The sequence below is a fragment of the Saimiri boliviensis genome, chromosome 3 (assembly GCF_048565385.1).
Source record: "Saimiri boliviensis isolate mSaiBol1 chromosome 3, mSaiBol1.pri, whole genome shotgun sequence".
Lineage (NCBI taxonomy): Eukaryota > Metazoa > Chordata > Mammalia > Primates > Cebidae > Saimiri > Saimiri boliviensis.
The window spans coordinates 27,139,555-27,161,411 of record NC_133451.1 but is presented as its reverse complement, the minus strand read 5'-3'; positions in this window follow the sequence as shown (position 1 = coordinate 27,161,411).

Genomic DNA, 21,857 nt, shown 5'->3' with positions numbered 1-21,857 from the left:
ACTGAAAAAAGAGAGAAATTTCTTATAAAAACTCATTAGGATCTTTGAAAATTGAAATCATTATAACCCTGATTTTTAAAAATATTTTTAAAGGAATACAATTTTGCAGAATTGTGTTGTCTAACACATAAGAAATAGGCCCTTGAATAACAGGAGACAATTTGCAGTACAATGATAAGCTACTTTATGCTTCCCTGTGTTAAATTTTTTATGCCACATGAATATTTCTGCATATTAATACATAAATTTAATCTGATATCTAATAATCCTCATATGGCACAACCAAACAATTATCAATAAAACATGACTTTTTAATACATGGTAAACATAAACAGATATAGATAAGTTGTGCTCAATTAGGCAATACACATTATTATGTATTTTTTGACAGTTATAGCTGTGCCCGTAGAGTATTATTGTTGTAATGTATATTTTATTAACTTTTCTTGACCTATTTATTCTTTGATGTATATGATACTAATTTCCTCTTTTTGTTTCTTTGTTCGTGCTGTTACTTATTACAGAACTTACGCCTTTTACTTTCTTCCATGACGAACTACTCTACTCACCTCTAAATTCAGTGTGAGGGCTTTTTTTTTTTTTCTTCCACAATGTGTGAGGGTTTTCTTTCCCCTCCGAGAATTCTTCTTTTCTATAATAAGCTAAAAGTAATTGCGTGTGTGTGTGTGTGTGTGTGTGTGTGTGTGTGTGTGTGTGTGTCTTTTTCAGAATTTTTACAACCTTTAAGCAAGTTCTGGGCCCCGGTATTGACCCTTTTGATTTACTAACCAGATTAAAAGCTCCTTGAGAGCATATGTAGGTCTGATTCACCATTAAATTCACCATAATTCCAGGACCAAAAGCTCAAACTGGATGATTTGCAGTCCCCAAAATGATCAATGCTTTCAGTCACTAAGTAATATGTGAGTTGTCATACTACATAGATGCTCCTTGACTTACTATGGGGTTGTCCCTCAATAAACTCATTCTCTGTTGAAAATAATAAGTCAAAAACAGACTTTTGACTTGTTATTTTCAACTGAGAATGGGTTTATTCAGATATAACCCCATGGTACATTGAGAAGTGTACTGAATGTGTGTCACTTTCTTTCCATTTGTCAAGTAGAAACGTTCTAAACTGAACCAATGTAAGTTGGGAAGTAACATAGGATGCCACATAGGTTATTGTTCAGAAATGTCTGTTTTCCATCAACAGTGGGCTAGCAGTGAAAATTATTCAGCTGCAGGTGCTAGAAAATCTTCAAATTATGATTAGTAGTCAAGTTCTAGCAAACGCAATTCCTCTCAGCAGTTAGAGAATATTATTTTCTTTTTCAGTAAGCGGGAAAGCATTCCTCTTGACAGAACAAAAAGAAGTATAACTGTCAAAGCCTGATTTCACACAGGGTAATCATTTTAGCCGAGAACACAGAGTATGTGATCTAGTAACAGTTTGTCATAATGAAGCTACTTTTGAGAGCTTAAGATCCAATACATGAACACACAGATTCGTGATTACAACTTCAAGATCAGGACTTAGGTTAACTGTAGTATCTTTGGAACTCTAGATATATAGGGTCCCCTAAAAATGCTACATTAAACTATGATAAACTTTTTTGCCTGATCATCAGAAAGTCGTATTTTCAGGGATGAACAGATTCTAACATTAGGCAGAAGAGGTAAGTCACATTTCAATGTGTGCTGAAACTTTCCTTTTGCAAAGCTCAATACTCTTATTTTTGTGATAAAATTAGGGATGAAATTCCTCTTTGTTTGCATTTCAAAAGGTCTCCAAATTCATAACTGATATGTTTAAATTTATGTTCAGTAGTATATATTATTTCTTTAGAGAAAGAATAACCTTTATTTGAAAATGATATCTAGAGATATTCCACCACGGCACTATTTATTTCCAAGAACGTATTCAAACCAAGCATTGATATTTGATGAAAGCAAATCTGACAGCCAGGATAGTAGGTTGACACATACCTTTCTAAATATCATCCAAAAAAGAAGTCTTTCCTTTCACCAGCTTCAGAGGAAAATGGTATCATATGTCTTGAAAAAGTCACGTGTGCATAATAATTATTAAATTTTAAAGAACTAGAGACTGCTGATTGGGTGTGGTGGCTCATGCCTGTAATTCCAGCACTTTGGGGGGACAAAGCAGGCAGATTACGAGGTCAGGAGTTTGAGACCAGCCTGGCCAATATGGTGAAACCCAGTCTCTACTATAAATACAAAAATTCGCCAGGGTGGTGGCCTGTGCCTGTAGTCCCAGCTGCTTGGGAGGCTGAGGCAGGAGAATTGTTTGAACTCAGGGGGCAAAGGTTGCAGTGAGCCAAGGTCATGCCACTACACTGTAGCCTGGGCAACAGAGTGAGACTCCATGTCAGAAAAAAAGAAAAGAAAAAAAGATAAGAAAAGAACTAAAGACTGATATATAATCTTCACTTAATTCACAGTTAACTAAAAGATAGTCATAGTCAATCAAAAATATGCCTAAAGATAACCATTCCGTAAATCCATGATTTTACAAGAACTTTCTTCTCCTTACTATTCCTTATTTTTTTTTAGAAGATCCAAAAACAAAATAGAAGTTTACTTATTAAAAGTGTTGATGGCACAGAAGAAAACTTTCTTTTTTTTTTAAATGAAGCAGAGCTATTCAAAATCAAGTTTAATTAACAAGATCTTGTTATTGGTTTGGGAAACATAACTCATCAAAGTTTTGCAACACTGTAAAAGCAGTTTCCAACTGATGTTGAGCATAGATCAGAAAACAATAGGTTATACCTTTGAACACTTTGAAAAAGATGCTTGATAAATTGACCCTCAAAAATAATTATTTTTTAACCATTTCTAAATCTTACATTTAAATTTAAGACATTTTACCGGATCAGCTCTGACAATATTTTTCAGGCTCATACAGATGCTATATCAACTACTAAGTATTTCATGTACTCTAAGTAACTTGGTGTAAGGAAATTTCCTGTAGATGAGGCATACAAATATAAATACAATGAAATTAAAGTACTCAAATTTCTTGTGTCATCTAAATTGGCTACAAAATAATTTTTTTAATCCTGTGTGCTTCTGTGTCATATTCTAAAGAGACGGATTACTGGCAAGATCCAAAATCGCTAATCCAACAGTTCTCAACTTTTGCTTTAAGATCACGTAAAACAATTTTGAAAAAGAAAAATTATCCTATTGTGATTTTTAAAAATCACATCTAATGTATAATTTAAAGAAGACTAGATAGATTTGGTATGACTTACCCATAATTATTTTATTTTTTTCAGTAAAACAATGTATCACTGCCTTCAGTAGATTTAACATCAGCCTTTCTGTTTTTTGTTTGTTTTTTTTTCCAGAAGAACAATGCTCTTTCCCTCACTCCCTTCCTCGCTCCCTCCGCCCCACCCTTCCTTCCTTCCCTCCTTAGAATGGCCAAATAAAAATGTACATTTGTGTAATGAAAACTGCCACTATTCATGCCACTCATTTTGCAGTTCAGATAATCTCAACACAGATTAAAACACCATTTCTCACCTCAAGCTTCAGAATTATCAGAAATGTGCTTGAGTCATGAAACTCAGCTGTATGTTTGTGTTGCCTTATTAAAGGATGCTTTATTCACATCCCACATTCTCAGGCATGTCTCTTAAAAGAAGCACGTCATGTAGAGGTGAAACATCTAGAAGTTAATATTCCTAAACTACTGATTATAGAAGAGAAACAATTTTATCTCCCTGCCAGGGGATGTGTGGGAATAGAGGGAGGCAATTCTGGGTGTCGGAGCTTTGACAGGGTGCTACTGGAATCTGGTGAGCAGAGAGAACAGGGTGTTTCTTCATTTCCTACGCTTAAGACAACCGCCTACAACAAAGAATAATCCAGCCCAAAATGTCAGCAGGGCTGAGATCAAAAAGTCCTGTCCTAACATAATCATTCTCCCCCAGCTTTCACATGTGCTTAAGGCTCCACAACTTCATTCTGAAGACTTGGCTATGGGAATTCCACTATATCTTCCTAAATATAATAGTTCATTGTCTTCTATTTGGGGAAAAGACAAATACTCGCATAAGCAAACATCCTTTCTGCAGATGGAAAAGGAAGAAATATTACAGGATGGGCAAAGTTTGTCACCCACGCATATACAATAACTGAACATACAGCAAATGCCTTACATCATCAGAGTAATCATATTTGCCTGAATAGAAAATATGAAACAAAAACATTAGTCCTTTGCTAAGAATGTGATTACAATGTCATACCTGGGTCTCCCCATTCTCACACCCTTACTTCTTAACTTGCCATGCTTTCACCTTTATAATCCATCTTTTTTCTTTTTCTTATCACAATGCATATTTTATCTGAATTTCATTGCCTTGGAGCTGTGTCTAAATTTCTGCTTCTCATTTTGGTATTCGATATCATGTAACAGATTAAATAATGAACTGAGATTTTGCATTAAACTTACTTTAAAGGAGCCATCTAGAGGCACAATGCTTTGATCAAAAAAAAGATTTTAATGAAGAGAATTTCAGGTAATACCGCAAAGCAGTGGAGAAAATAAACTGGCACAAGCAGGCATTTCCACATCCTGTCAGTAAGAATCTGTCTATGACATGAAAAGCATATCAGATAATTTTAGTGAAAAAAAATTAATTACATCTTTTTGATAAGTTAAAGCAGACTACAGAATCTGTTAAGTCCCAAATCTGTTCAAAATCATTTACTTTTGTGGTATATTGGAGAATAAGAGAGAAGGATAAATTATTAATGTCATGTCAACTGTTTTAAAAAATTATTTAATTACAACTTCAGCTTTTTAGAGCCATCATACACACAAAAAAAATTCTTTACATTAACTTTCTAGCAGGGGGTTTAAAGGAAAGTGATGCTCAAAACTAGAAAGGAAAAGATAGATTTTGACATGTAGTAATTATTTCAAGAGTCCATTCCCATTGCTAATCTTTTGTATTATATAAAATACTTTCATTGCCAAATGCTGATTTTCATTGCATGTAATTTTTACAGTGGTTGATATATTTTCAAAGTCTACATAGAAGACATAACTCATATTAGAATTAATAGAGGTTGTACATTGAGTTCAAGGAGAGAATATACACTAATCTATTTGTTATGAGACACACCTCATCTGCTATTCATTAGAACATCTTGGAAGTACTGTATAATACATCAAAAGGAAAAGTGCCCATAATGCAAGGCCATTTATTTTTATATGGCAACTAACACACAGTGTATCCTAAAATGCTTTGCCAAGATATTAGTCACAAGCAGAAAAAAAATGGATTTTTTATAGTGATATAAGATGCCACTACTGGGCAATTCTGCATCTAATGTAGTTACAATAAAAGCAAAAACTAAGGAAACCCTTTTCAAGATTTTGGCATCTCTAAAGAGAATTTCACCTTGTTAAATTCAACATTATCTTACATTTTCTCTAAGTTCTGATCTATTCTTCAGTTATTACAGAGTCCTATGAAGATTAAAATAGAGAAATAACTCTTTTTACTTCTTTGAATATCCTTTAAAAAAAACACATTTTAAATGATAGCATTCAAAGAATTGTCTGAGCTTGGGTTGTGCTGTGGATGACTCTAATTTTCTTAGGAGTTGACCTCAATCTCATATGTGGATAATTTAAATGACTAATGTGGAAACAACGTGGTAAACATATGAAGTAGAAAAGCTCCCTAAATCTACCCAAATTAATGCAGTTCTATGTCAATTTCCATAAGATAACGAAAAGTAAATCAAGTTTTAAATTATTATTTGTTCTGATAATACACCTTATTAGCATTCTCATTTACAAGAATGCAAAACTATTCAAATGTCTAATATACATCTATAGCATCCACAAAATCAAATAGAATATGTAATTATCAAGTCTCTCTTCTGATTTGCACTCTTTCTATATTTGGTTGCAATTTGAATAAAACAAATTCCCTACCATTGGCTGTGAGAATTTGCAGAGCGGTCCTTAGCTAACCATCTAACTTTCTTGCTTATGGATCCTCAGGGTTCTCATACTCTCAGGTCACAGGTCATTTTGCCCTTCCCACAGAACTCCTCTTTGCCTTGCCCTTGGTGACCCGTTGCTTAGGACAACCAGTCCCATGCTTATGATCATCTATGCTTGACCCTCAGTAAAGTACCTTCCCCTCTCATTACTCTGTATCCTGTTGACCCCCTTACATTTTCTTCATGCCTCCTATAATTACTTAATATTCTATTTATCTATTTATTTCTTTATTCTCTGTTCTCCTAATGGAATGTAAAGTTAAAAGAGTAGAGATTTGGGTTTCTTGCTCATAACTGTCTTCTTGTCACCTCCAAGAGATACCCTAGGAACTTCAAAATATATATTGAATAATGATCAATCAATCTAGTAATCAGTTTGGTATTGGCATATAGATTCATATGCAAAATTGTGTATGACAGGGTCTTGCTTTTTTGTTGTTGTGCTGTGTGTGCGCACAAATAGATGTCTGTGTCTTTGCATGTGTGATGGATTGTAAATAGATTAGGGCAGTTAAAAACCAACCCAGCATAATATGCATCTGAGAAGTATGCAAATAATAATGTATCAATCAAAAGGAGCAATAAAATAACTTTAAAAGCAGATTCTTAGAATGTCATTGGCTCCTGTTCATAAAAGCAGCTAGCAAACTCCACCTATAATATTTTTCTTCTTTTGTTTTTCAGACAAACAAAAAACCCCACAGGCATAATCAAACTCAAAACCTAATCTCTGATGCATAGATACCTCTAGCTATTTCACCAACTTGTTTTTTTCTCTAAGAAAAGATTCTGGAGATGATTATTTTTGGTTGTAATTATATATATATATATATATATATATATATATATACTTTATGTTATTATGTTGTTATCAGATATATATATATATATAAAGTGTGTATATATGTATATATGCAAAAAGTGTGTATATATATACACTTTATGTTCTGCATGTATATATAGTTTATATATACTTTATACATATATATATACACTTTAGGTTCTGGATATATATATTATACTTTATGTTCTGGAGTACTTGTGCAGATCCTGCAGTACTGTTGCTTAGGTACACACATACCATGGTGGTTTGTTGCATCCATTCTTCCGTCACCTACATCAGGCATTTCTCCCAATGTTATCCCTCCCCAACCTCCCGAACTCCTGCTATCCCTCCCCTAGCCCCCACCCCCATCACACCCCAATGTGTGATGTTCCCCTCTCTGTGTCTGTATGTTCTCATTGTTCAACACCCACCTATGAGTGAGAACATGCAGTGTTTGGTGTGTTTGGTTTCTTGTTCTTGTGTCAGTTTACTGAGAATAATGGTTTTCAGATTCATCCATGTCCCTACAAAAGACATGAACCCATCCTTTTTTATGGCTGTATAATATTACACACACACACACACACACACACACACACATATACATATATATATATATATATATATATATATATATATATATATATATATCCAGTACATAAAGTATCCTTTGGATCTATTATAATAGATAGATTATGTAGATAGATAGATTGTATATAGATTATCTATAATAGATCCTTTATAATAGGATCCTATATAATAGATCCTTGGTATTGGCATATAGATTCATATGCAAAATAGATCCAAAGGATCTATTATAAAGACACATGCACATGTATGTTCAATTTATAATCCTTTGAGTATATACCCAGTAATGGAATTGCTGGGTCAAAGGCATTTCTATTTCTAGATCCTTGAGGAATCACCACACTGTCTTCCACAATGGTTGAACTAATTTACACTCCCACCAAGAATGTAAAAGTGTTCCTAAATTTCCATATCCTCTCCAGCACCTTACAAAGGGCTAATATCCAGAATCTGCAAAGAACTAAAGCAGATTTACAGGAAAAAACAAGCCCATCCAAATGTGGGTGAAGGATATGAACAGATAATTTTTAAAAGAAGACATTTATGCAGCCAACAAACATACAAAAAAAGCCCATCATCACTGGTCATTAGAGAAACACAAATCAAAACAACACTCAGATACCATCTCACACCAGTTAGAATGGTGATCATTAAAAAATCTGAAAATAATTTTTCTAATAGTTTCTCATCCTCAGCATCATTTATTTTCTTACACTAATTAAATGAGTCTTCAGCTTTCTAAAGCAATACCTTTGAAATTCTTTTGCCAAGATCACCCAGGATATCTTTCTGATTTGTCCAATGTGTACTTTTTAGTTCTAATCTTAGAATGCTACTCCCAGACAAAATGGTTCTCTTTTATTCCCTTATTACTTGTTTCTATGTCTTATTTATCAACATATTTCTGTCTACTTTATAATGTTCTTCCTAATGGTTTACTGTTACTGTAATTCTCTTTACATGTCTCTGTTTGCTAGGATTGCTACTTTGGATTCATTTTTCACATAAGCCTAAATTTTTTTTTTCACTGAAAATTCATCTGTGTCCACAAGTTCAACTACATCTTCATATGACGACACTTTTCTCTATTACATCCTCAGGATATACCTCTTTCCTGAAAGCACAACAATCCACCTAATAGTTTGAATGGATACTTCAGCCTGGAAGCCCAAGAACCGTGATTGAAAATATAATGCATCTTCTATTTATACCAAATTCGGTGTTCTCATGATTTGTTCTACCATCTTCCCAGAATCATGGGATTACAAGTCTAGACATTTTGTGTTGGCATAGCAAACACGTTCCATCAATATTTATGAATAATGAAACAGTCCTCACTATTGTACCTATAGTTTGCACATTCTTTTCTCCTCCCTACACATATGGGGCAGCTGTAATTAATAGTCATCAAACTTGAATCTCTGGAGTGAGTTAATTGGATTCAAATCCTAGATCTTCTGTTTATTAATTATGGGGCCTGGGACACATGATCTAAATGGCTATGCCTATTTCTGCCCATCAAGGAAGTGGTAAAAATAATAATAGTCCTCACAAAATTGGACAAAATGGGATAATACAGGTAAAGCATGTGCAGCAGTGCCTGGCACACAGTTACTCTATTAAATGCTATATATTTAATTATTTTTGAAATTAGAACTCTCCCTATCTGGCCTATGCCAGTGTTTAGACCAATTAAAACTGTTACCTGAAATGATATTTAGCTTTTATATCAGTCCACCCTGAACTCACTGTCAGAGAGATGTTCTGTAGAACACAAATCTGTCGTATCATTTTAATGCTTAGTAACTTTCAATGACTTCCTTGTTCCTTCAGGATAATGGTATATTTCCTTGGCATTACTCAGAAGGCCCTTTAAAATCTTTCCCATGCCTGTTTCTCCAGCCACATCAGTTATAAATCAATCACAGATTTGGTTTGGAAAAATAATATAAGTAGGGTAATATATTATCATTAAGAATTAAAATAACTATTTGAGATCAGTATTTTTTGGAAGAAAGTATTCTTGATTTTTTCTATAATTAGGTACTCTTTTCATATTTTACTCCTTTTCTTGAATAAATTTTACTAACTCATATTTTTGGTTATCTATTTTATTAAAAGTGTACTGGCCCAATCTAACAGATAAGTCCCATACTACTTAGATTGTTACAGAGTACGGAACAAATAGAAAAATAAATCTACTTGTTTTATTAAATTAATATATTCTCAATATAAAACATGCTAAACATAAGATGGAAAAAAAGTGCTCAACAGTAAAAATATAAAGTTTTAAAAAGCCCTAAATAAAACCTGTGTTAAGTATAATCCAATGATATCTAAAATAATAGCATAAAAATTTGTATCTCTGAAGCTCAGGGTAGACTTCAGGGATTCACAAATAAACTAGAAAGAAATCAGTATGTGAAACCTCTAGACCAGATAAGTTTATTGAAAATGCAAAAGAAAAAAAGAGGCTTGTAGTGGTGGCTCAAGCCTGTAATCCCAGCACTTTGGAAGGCCGAGGCTGTTGGATGACCTGAGGTAAAGAGATCAAGACAAGCCTGGCCAGTATGGTGAAACTCCGTTTCTGCCAAAAATACAAAAATCAGCTGGGCATGGTGGTGCATGCCTGTAATTCCAGCTACTCGGGAGGCTGAGGCAGGAGAATCACTTGAACCCAGGAGGCGGAGGTTACAGTGAGCCAAGATTGTGCCATTGCACTCCAGCCTGGGCAACAAGAACGAAACTTCGTCCCCTTAAAAAAGAATTATAGAAAGAAACCTTTAGCATTCTAACCATTAGAATTGATATTGATGAGAGGAGCAAGTAAGAGATTGAATGAAAATTATATTCTGTGATGTTGGAGTTAAATTAGCCAAATAAAGCTTAGTGGAAAAATAATTTAACCTGGAATGCTGCTGAGAGATTGCAATGAGGACAAAAAAAAAAAAAAAAAAAAAATGGCATGTGGCTTCTGAAAGGCCTGGCCCTTCGGATCATTCATGTGATCATGAAGGACATTTTTGCAGGGCTGTGTGGATTACAGTCTGATTGGGGAGGGCTCTCATTTAGATAACTATTGCAAGGGATAAAACTGAATCCTGCACATTATCAGGAGATAAATATGTGATAAAGAAATTCTCTTTATTTATGAATGATGCTATTAAGAAGTATTTCTATACAGTTTTGTCAAAACATTAAATTGTCTAATATACATACATTAGACAATATTAGTAATAGTCCTCATATTAATAGGTCAAAGTAAAGGAGCAAAAAACTAGATCATATTTACAGATTCTAAATAATCATTTGATCTTTAACATATGTGACTAATTTTTAAAGGTAATCATAGTAGACTGCCTAGAGAAACCTTTATAACATAACATATAAATTGTTCACAATTTAATTTCTTAATTCATTACACTATAATAAACATTCCAATATCTTACTGTAACTAGGCCAAATGATATTCAAACAGCTTTGAGAAAATATTTATATTAGAATTATCAGAAAAAATTATAAAAGTAAATAAGTAACATGGAGGGATTTATGTTATGCGGATATAAAAGATATTATTCTGTAAAGGCATTTTTTTTTAAACAGAATAGAACTTGTCAAAAAATTCTGTGTTTATATATGTATATGTGTATGTATAATTCTGTTTATGTTTGTTGATTCAGTTTAAACAAAATAATAGCATTGCAAGGTTTGTGACATGGTGCAACGTTGATCAAATGATACGTGGACCTGTCATACTGTTTTAAATACAATAAGAATTACTCTCTCAGAAACAAACAACATGAGAAATAGCCAAAAATATAAGTACACGTTTATCTTATATTACAGAGGAAGATTTTTGCACAATGCCTAAGAAAAAAGTTCACAGCATTTGATCATGTTTCATAATGTGCACATTATGAAACAATATGTAAAATTAATACATAAAAGCTATCACAAATTGAGCATGAACCACATGTATGTATATCTTGCTCAATATAGCTAACATTATGAAGAATAATAAAAAAAGAGAAAGAAACTCATAAATTAACTGGGAAAAAGTATTAATATGCAATGTATAAAGAAGGCATATAAATGCCAAGAGATATTTCTCCAATCAATTTGCAAACATTGAAACATTGGATAAAATGTCAACAATCACAGGTGCAAGAAGAAATCAACAATTCCCTATGCTGCTTCTGCAAGCATAAAATGATGTCAAACTACCGCATTTCTTGAAATTGTCAGTTTACATCAACCATTGTTTTTTTGTTTAATATATATTTTGTTGCACTTAAGGTTCTGAGGTACAAGTGTAGAACTTGCAGTATTGTTGCATAGGTACCTACATGGCAATGTGGTTTGCTGCCTCTATCCCCCCCATCACCTATATCTGATATTTCTCCCCATGTTATCCCTCCCCAACCTCCCTACTCCCAATGTCCCTCCCCTATTTCCCCCCAAAAGACCCCAGTGTGTGATGTTCCCCTCTCTGTGTCCATGTGTTCTCATATGTCAACACCTGCCTATGAGTGAGAACATGTGGTGATTTTCTGTTCTTGTGTCAATTTGCCGAGAATGATGGTTTCCAGATACATCCATGTCCCTACAAAGGACACAAACTCATCGTTTTTTATGACTGCATTGTATTCCATGGTGTATATGTGCCACATTTTCCTTGTCAAGTCTATCACTGATGGGCATTTGGGTTGGTTCTAGGTCTTTGTTATTGTAAACAGTGCTGCAATGAACTTACATGTGCTTGTGTCTTTATAATAGAACAATTTATAATCCTTTAGATATAAACCCAGTAATGGGATTGCTAGGTCAAATGGAATTTCTATTTCTAGATCCTTGAGGAATTGGCACACCGTTTTCCACAACGGTTGAACTAATTTATATTCCTACCAACAGTGTAAAAGTGTTCCTATTTCTCCACATCCTCTCCAGCATCTGTTGTCCCCATTTTTTAATGATTGCCATTCTAACTAGCATGAGATGGTATGGTATCTCAATGTGGTTTTGATTTGCATTTCTCTAATGACAAGCGATGATGAGCATTTTTTCATGTTTGTTGGCCTCATATATGTCTTCTCTTAAAAAGTGTCTATTCATATCCTTCACTGACTTTTGAATGGGTTGGTTGGTTTTTATCTTGTAAATCTGTTTTAGTTATTTGTAAATTCTTGATACCGGTACTTTGTCAGATGGGTAGATGCAAAATTTTTTTCCCATTCTGTTAGTTGCTGATTCACTCTAATGATTGTCTCTTTTGCTGTACAGAAGCTCTGGAGTTTAATTAGATTCCATTGTCTATGTTGGCTTTTGTTGCCAATGCTTTTTGTGTTTTGGTCATGAAGTCCTTGCCTATGCCTATGTCCTGAATGGTTTTGCCTAGGTTTTCTTTTAGGGTTTTTATGGTGTTAGGTCTTATGTTCAAGTCTTTAATCCATCTGGAGTTAATTTTAGTGTAAGGTGTCAGAAAGGTGTCCAGTTTCTGCTTTCCACACATGGCTAGCCAGTTTTCCCAACAACATTTATTAAACAGGGAATCTTTTCCCCATTGCTTTTGTCAGGTTTGTCAAAGATCCGATGGTTGTAGATGTGTGGCATTACCTCTGAGGCCTCTGTTCTGTTCCATTGGTCTATACTCTATAACATTGTTTTGGTACCAGGACCATGCTGTTTTGATTACTGTAGCCTTATATTATAGCTTTAAGTCAGGTAGGGTGATGCCTCCAGCTTTGTTGTTTTTGCTTAGAATTGTCTTGGTTATGTGGGTTTTTTTTGTTGTTGTTGTTCCATGTGAAGTTTATGGTGGCTTTTTCCAGTTATGTGAAGAGGGTCATTGGTAGCTTCCTGGGGATAGTGGTGAATCTATAAATTACTTTGGGTAGTATGGCCATTCTCACAATATTGATTCTTCCTAACCATGAGCATGTTACTTGCATTCCTAGGCATTTTATTCTGTTTGTAGCAATTGTGAATGGCAGTTTGTTTTTGATTTGGCTCTCTTTAAGTTTGTTATTGGTGGGTAGGAATGCTTGTGATTTCTGCACATTGATTTTGTATCCTCAGACTTTGCTGAAGTTTCTTATCAGTTTAAGGAGATTTTGGGCTGAGATGATGGGGTCTTCTAAATATGCAATAATGTTGTCTTTAAAGAGACATGATTTGACTTCTTCTTTTCTTAATTGAATACCCTTTATTTTTCTTCATGCCTGATTGCTCTGGCTAGAACTTCCAATATTATATTGAATAGGGGTGGTGAGAGAGGGCATCATTGTCTAGCGCCAGATTTCAAAGGGAATACTTCGAGTTTTTGCCCATTCAAAATGGTATTTATTGTGGGCTTGTCGTAAATAGCTTTTATTATTTTGAGATGTGTTCCGTGGATACCTAGTTTATTGAGGGTTTTTAGCATAAAAAGCTGTTGAATTTTTCAAAGGCCTTCTCTGCATCTATTGAGATAATCATGTGGTTTTTGTCTTTGGTTCTTTTTATGTGGTGGATTATGTAAATAGACTTGCATATGTGGAACCAGCCTTGCATCCCCAGAATGAAGACTACCTGGTCATGGTGGATAAGCTTTTTGATGTACTGTTGCAATCAGTTTGCCAGTATTTTACTGAAGATTTTTGCATCTTTGTTCATCATGGATATTGGCCTGAAGTTTTCTTTTATTGTTGAGTTTCCACCAGGTTTTGGTATCAGGATGATGTTGATCTCATAAGATGATATGGAAAGGATTCCCTCTTTTTGTATTATTTGGAACAGTTTCAGAAGGAGTCGTACCAGCTCATCTTTGTATGTCTGCTAGAATTCGGCTGTGAACCCATCTGGGCCTGGACTTTTTTTTTCATTCATAGGCTGTTAATTGCTGCCTCAATTTCAGCCTTTGTCATTGGTCTATTCAGGGTTTCGACTTCTTCCTGGTTTAGGATAGGGAGAGTGCAAGTGTCCAGGAATTTATCTCTTTCTTGCAGATTTATGTGCACAGAGTTGTTTGTAGTAATCTCTGTTGATGGTAGATGTATTTCTGTGGAATCAGTGGTGATATTCCTTTATCAATTTTTATTTCATTTATTTTATTCTTCTCTATTTTCTTTTTTATTAATCTGGCTAATGGTCTATTTTGTTGATCTTTTCAAAAAACAGCTCCTGGATTTATTGATTTTTTTCAAGGTTTTTTTTTTGTGTGTGTGTGTGTCTCTATCTCCTTCAGTTCTGTTCTGATCTTAGTTATTTCTGTTTTCTGTTAGCTTCTGATTTTTTTTTTTTTTATCTTGCTCCTCTAGTTCTTTCAATTTTGATGACAGTGTATCGATTTTAGATCTTTCCTTGCTTCTCATGTGGACATCTGTTACTAGAAATTTTCCTCTAGACACTGCTTTAAATGTGTCACAGAGATTCTGGTACGTTGTATCTTCATTCTCATTGGTTTCAAAAAATCTTTATTTCTGCCGTGATTTCATTGTTTATCCAGTCAACTTCAAGAGCCAGTTGTTCAGTTTCCATGAAGTTGTGTGATTCTGAGTTAGTTTCTTTATCCTGAGTTCTAATTTGATTTCACTGTGGTCTGAGAGACTGTTTTTTATGATTTCCTTTCTTTTGCATTTGCTGAGGAGTAATTTATTTCCAATTATGTGGTCAATTTTAGAGTAGGTGTGATGTGGTGCTGAGAAGAATGTATATCCTATGGATTTGAGGTGCAGAGTTCTGTAGATGCTACTAGGTGTCCTTGGTCCAGAGCTAAATGTAAGTCCTGGATATTCTTGTTAATTTTCTATCTCTTTGATCTGTCTAATATTGACAGTGGAGTGTTAGAGTCTCCCACTACTATTGTGTGGGAGTCTAAGTCTCCTTGTAATGCCCTTCTTTGTCTTGTTTGATTTTGTTGGTTTAAAGTCTATTTTATAAGAGACTAAGATTGCAACTCCTGCTTTCTTTCTTTTTTTTTTTTTTTTCTCTCCATTTGCTTGGTAAATCTTCCTCCATCCCTTTATTTTGAGCCTATGTGTGTCCTTGCATGTGAGATGGGTTTCCTGGATACAGCATACCAATGAGTTTTGACTTTTTATCCAATTTTCCAATCTGTGTCTTTTGATTGAGGCATTTAGCCCATTTACATTTAAGGTTAATATTGTTATCTATGAATTTGATCCTACGATTTTGATGTTAGCTGGTTGTTTTGCCCATTAGTTGACACGGTTTCTTCATTGTGTTGATGCTCTTTACCATTTGGTATGTTTTTGGAGTGGCTGGTACTGGTTGTTCTTTTCTATGTTTAGGGCTTCTTTCAGGAGCTCTTGTAAGGCAGGCCTGGTGGTGACAAAATTTTCAGCAATTGCTTGTTCGTAAAGGATTTTCTTTCTGGTTTTTAGTTTTCCTTCTAACAGTCAGGCCCCTCTGCTGTAACTGCTGGACATCCACTCCAGACCCTGCTTGCCTGGGGATCACCTGCAGCAGCTGCAGAACAGTAAGGGTTTCTGCCTGTTTCTTCTTTTGTTATCTTTGTCCCAGAAGGATACCCACCAGATGTCAGCCTGAGCTCTCCTTTATGTAGTGTCTCTTTAGATATATACAGGGGTTGAGGAGCTGCTTAAGGAGACAGTTTGACCCTTATAGAGCTCAAGTGCTGAGCTGTGGGCTCCATTGTTCTGTTGAGAGCTGCTGGGGAGGTACATTTAAATCTGCTACAGTGAAACTCGTAACCAACTTCCCAGGTGCTCTGTCCTTGGAAGGTGGGGCTTTATTTGTAAGTTCCTAACATGCTGCTGCCTTTTTTCAAAGATGCCCTGCCCAGCAAGGAGGTAGTCTAGTCACAGTGCCAGTAGAGGCATTGCTAAGGTGTTGTGGGCTCTGCTCAGCTGCTGTGTGAAGTTCCTTGCAGTTTTGTTTATGGAGGTATAGTTAGAACTGCCTCGGTAATGGCAGACTACCTCAGTAATGGTAGACTGCCTAAGTAAAGGCAGACAGCCTCAGTAATGGCGGACTGTCTTGGTAATGGCAGACTGCCTCAGTAGTGGTGGACACCTTTCCCCCCGCAGAGCTGGACCATTCTGGGTCCAGCAGCGCTTGCTGTGAAACTCTCAATTCAGAGCATTTTAGATTGTCGGTCTTTGTGGGGGTGGGACCCGTTGGGCCAGATCCCCTGGCTCCCTGTTTCAGCCTCCCACTTTTCAGTTAAATGGACGTCTCTGTCTCCCAAGCATTCCAGGGGCCAGTTGAAATGGCTGCCCAGATTTGTGAGTTTTGTGTGGAGACCTGCTGCGCCAGCTGAAATAGCCATGCTGGAAACCCTTGGAGCTTTTCATTCCAGGAATCTCCTGGCCTGTGGAAAGTAATAACTCATTTGGAAATATGGTGATCACTCACCTCTGTGTTGTTCTAACTGGGAACGGCACTCCAGAGCTGTTCCTATTTGGCCATCTTGGATTCTTCCCACAAACATTGTTTTTCTAGAAAGATAATTTGTCCAAGTTACCCTCCATTTTAAAATTTTCTCTATCATGGTAACCAGAAATATATAAAGATAATTACTATAGTTATTTAAGATAATAAAAGTATTAGACAGAATTAAAATCTTGATTACAGAAAATTGCAAAAATAAAATATGATTATAAGATAAATTTTAGACATGTAATAATTGCAGATAATATTTGATTGTAAAAAGGTACCCACAATATGTTCATAAATATAGTACTGCCTAATTTACATATAGAATCACATGTTAACACATGTGCACATACCAAAGAAAAATACTTAGATTAACTCTGGAATAGAGACTAATTTAAATTTTTCTCTTAGGTTTTCTAAATTATTCAGATTTCTATAATAAATACACACTAATTTAATCATCAACAACATCAATGTTAGTTATTAAAAATAATAATAAATTTAAGAGGCCTGGTCTTTTAGCATGCTAATCTGACTTTTTTTGCTTAATTTTTCTTTTATACCTCTATTTAATAATTTAAGATGCATTCACTTGTTCCTTTATACATATATGTAATATAGGGTATGTCTATATCTATTCTAAGTGAACTACTATTGAAGGAAAAAAGCTGCCTTTCAATAATCACCTTCCAATTTTCTTATTTCTTGTAATAACTCTATAGTTGGCAAAACAGCAAGGAGGCCCCTATAAATAGCTACTCTCTAAGTTCTTTATAAGTCTTTTCATAGTCTTCACATTGTTAAAGATATAAAACTGCAAATCTGTGTTTTTCTTTCATTTGGACATATGGCTCGATTTGAATGTGATATTTTGCTTCCTTGCTTCTAGGAGGAGGAAGCAACATGTAATCCTGTATTTCATAACTGCCAACTTTTATTGACAAATTTATTAACAAAGAACAAATAACTCTGAATCCATTTTACATCTGCATGTGATTGTTCTGGACATTTGCAAGAATTGATTCCATACAGCATTCTCTCTTGTCTCTCTCCAGCTGCAGCTCTAATATAAAATAAGATGTATTTTTTCAAAGGTCAATTCAGGGTTTTTCCAGGGAAACCTCTGGAAATTGGTTCTTTGCTTATCTTGAATTAGCTATAAAAAAGATAAGATAGTTGTACCCAACAAATAGATTCAAGAAACAGAACTTGAACAGCTAACACTAACCTTAATAAAAATGAAAAGCAAAGAAAACAGAAAAGATCTTTCAGAACAAAAAAGAAAATACTTCAGATATAAGCTAGAAATAAAGTTTTCCTTGATCCAAGTGTTTTCAAATAAAGTCAAATTAACTCATTTAGCAATTGAAAATGTACTGCTTAAAAAGTCTAAGTAAAAAAACAAAGAATAAAAATAATAGAACATCATTAATACTGAAAACAGAAAATGTTCTCCAACTTCATAAAACAAGTTTGGGAGACTAAGATGTGCATAATAGTATCATTATTTGATATGTGCTGTGTATTATTTCCTTTATTTAAACATTTTCTCTTGTCCCTAATTAGCATGCAAATTCCATGAGGCAGTGAACTTCCCAATCTTTTTGTGATTAGCAAATGCCTACTGAATGGCATAATTTACATATCTATATTCTAATTTGCTTTATTTTCAGTGTAAATTATTTGTAAAGTTTTATTATGAGATGTTTTTAATGGTTTTATGAGACTACCTCTCCCTAACCTTCAAATTTGTACAAAAGATCTATTTTTTCTTTATAAGCTGTTCACATAAAAAATGTCAGATTAATGTTGAAAAATTTAAAGCCTGCTCTTAAGTCACTTGCTGAAAACACTTTGAGTATGCTAATTAATTGTAACTATTAAGACATAACTAATATCACACAAACACATCACTGAACTCCAATTCATTTATTCTGTGGCAGAGATTCTTAAATATTGTTCTGTGAACTTAACAGTGTACCCAAAGGAAACACATGCATGCTAGATAATGGTCAGCTTAGCTCTAGAGGCATCTGGGCACAGCTGTGCAAGTCTTATCAGTGTTACACAAATTGCAAAAGTTAGGGAGAACTGGTAAATGTGATTCTACCATTCCTATTAATAATACAATTAGGTACATCTGGCATGAGTGTTCCTAGAGATTTTAAGTTGTACCCTTTTGATAATTTTTTTAAGTATTTATTCTTCCAAACCTTTTTTTTTTTTTTTTGACAAATGTAGCTCTGGCTTCTAGGTTTCAATATATAAACCAGTGTAAGGTATTGACCTGACTTCTGAATGTGGAGCAAAAAGGTAACACTAAATGTGTTTGGGGAAGAGCAGAGTTAGGCAAACAAACCAACAAAGCAAAAGCAAAAGCAAAACAAAATAACAAGTAGTGTGACAAAGGAGACAGTGTTAAAAGGGCAGATAGAAAAATGCAAACCAGATTAGAGAGAAATTTTTATTTTTTTTTTTTTCTGGCTATACAATATTCTGGACAAAAGGCTGGGTTAGGTAGCTTTGAAAATCCGGATATGGGGTCATCGTATTTGGTAATTACAGATCAGTAACTCAGTTCTGATTCTTCCCACCTTTTCACTTTCAATGTATGTGAAAGGATAAGGAGAACACAATCTTTAGAGCTAAACCAGGAGACAATAGAAACATAAATTCCAAACTGCATGCACTTGTGGCCCAAAGCAACTGAGACCAGTAGAAATGAGGCAGAAAGTATGACAATGCAGCCACAAGGAGGGGGCAGACAAAGGGGCCTAAGAGGGGCAAAGACCAGAAACATTTGAATATATTCACAGTCAGAAAAAAGCATTCTGTCCAGTGACAGGCTAGGCAGATAAGGTTCCTTACGGTTTACTTTTCTCAGTGAACAATTTATATACATATATTTTTTTCTAGCTATTCCTTTTATTAGAAGGGTAGAACCTTACCCTGGCTTAATAACACAGCTTGGTTTTTCAACTCTCTTCCTTGTATCGCCAAAAACCTTACCTCCTTCTTCTATTGTGTTAAGTTTATCATCTTCAAGTTCCAATTGTGTTTTGTTTTAGTACTCTGAGGCTATCTTTTACTTTCTTGCAATTCAGCTTTTTATTTTAAAATGTTGTTGTTATATTGAATTGAATGTATTTAATTGTTATGCCCCCGATATGATTTGAATTTATGTCCCCACCCAAATCTCATCTCCAATTGTAATCCCCAGTGTTGGAGTTGGGAGGTGATCTGATCATGGGCATGGGTCTCTCATTATCGGTTTAGCACCATCTCCTTGGTGTTATTCTCCTGATGGAGTTATCAAGGTATCTGGTTGTTTAAAAGTGTGGAGAAGCTTCTCACTCTCTCTCTTACTCTAGCTTCCACCATGTGAGATGCCTTGATACCCCTTCACCTTCCACCATGCTTGTAAGTTGCCTGAAGCCACCCCAGAAGCTGAGCAGTTTCCAGTATCATGCTTCTGGTATAGCCTGCAGAACCCTGAGCCAATTAAACCTCTTTCCTTTGTAAATTACCCAGTCTCAAGCATTTCTTCATAGCCATGAGAAGGAAATAATACACCTTAGTATGTTTTCTTTAATTTAAGCATGACTCAAAAATCCTACATTTTTATATTACTCACTATGAGGGATTCAGCCACATTAGATCCAGAGTAGAATGTTAAAAAAATAATGGTTTAGAAATAAGATAGACAAAACTTAAAAGAAGAAAAGCAAGCAGTTATCAGAAACAATAATAGAACTACATGAGATAGAGAAGGAAAGAACTCAACTAAGTAGAATGTACAACTGTTTCAAAAATCAAATGAACCATCCTAAAAATAGAGGAAAACACTGGAGATAAATTAAATACTAGAGGTATATCCTAGAATATACTATTTAATCTCATACCCTTCCTTTTTTCTTCAAGAGGATTAGTAATAACATCTAATTACAGATTTTTAGATTGTGAAAATAAATGTGATGAATATGTTATGTGTGTGTGTGTGTGCATATATATATATATATATATATATATATATATACCATCTATAGGTGCTGTTGTTTTTATTGTCGTTGTATTCCTATCATTCTTGCTTTAAAGAAAATAGCTTTATTGATATAACCACTTTGTGAGTAGGTATTTTCAGTCCTGGGCCATATTTGTTTCTTCCACTGGCTTCTGCTATATAATTACTCAGGCCCAGGAAACCCACCTTTTGGAAAAGTTATCATCTCATTTTTTAAAATAAAATACGGGCTTTATCTGTTATTGATTATTCTGAAACCTGTACCCTCTAGTAGCTTAGTGGGAACCAGCATATCTGCCATTTGATCCCCAAGCATAGACCATTGTTCCTTGGATAGCAAATGTCCCAAGTTTTCAAGAGTATTTGTTTCCTTTCTCTGTATTTTATTTTATTCTTCTTTTAGTGAATGATAGGGCTGGAGCATAATCTCATATAGTCTGATGCTAGAATTAAGTACTTAAAAGGACTGAATGCACTATGTAGAATGACACGCTATAAATGAGTCAACAATCAAGTGCATATTTATATGAAACCACTTATCTACTTAAAATTTGAAATTAATCAATATGAGCTTCCTACACTGATCTTGACCTTCTTGTGTGACTCCACACATGTATATAAAATAAAAACAAACAGAAAGGACCACAGCTCCCATAAATACAAAGGTATTTACCAGGCAACACGTGATTTGTGTCAACTGCTCCTAATGACTTTAACTAATCACGAATTAGCTGCAGACAAGCAAACAGATGTTTCAAAATGGACCCATGAGAAATGACAAATGACAAAAATTTTAGGCCAAATCCCATGCAATCACATGCCTGCTATTTAATTAGCCCTCAGTAAAGAAGGCAAAGTTTTGTAGAAAGAGAACAGAGGACCAGTCCTCGGTCAGTGTGCCACTCTTTTCATTTAACAACACACAGTGGTCTGTGAGATGTCTTCAGTTTTACAAAACTTCTTCTGGGGCTG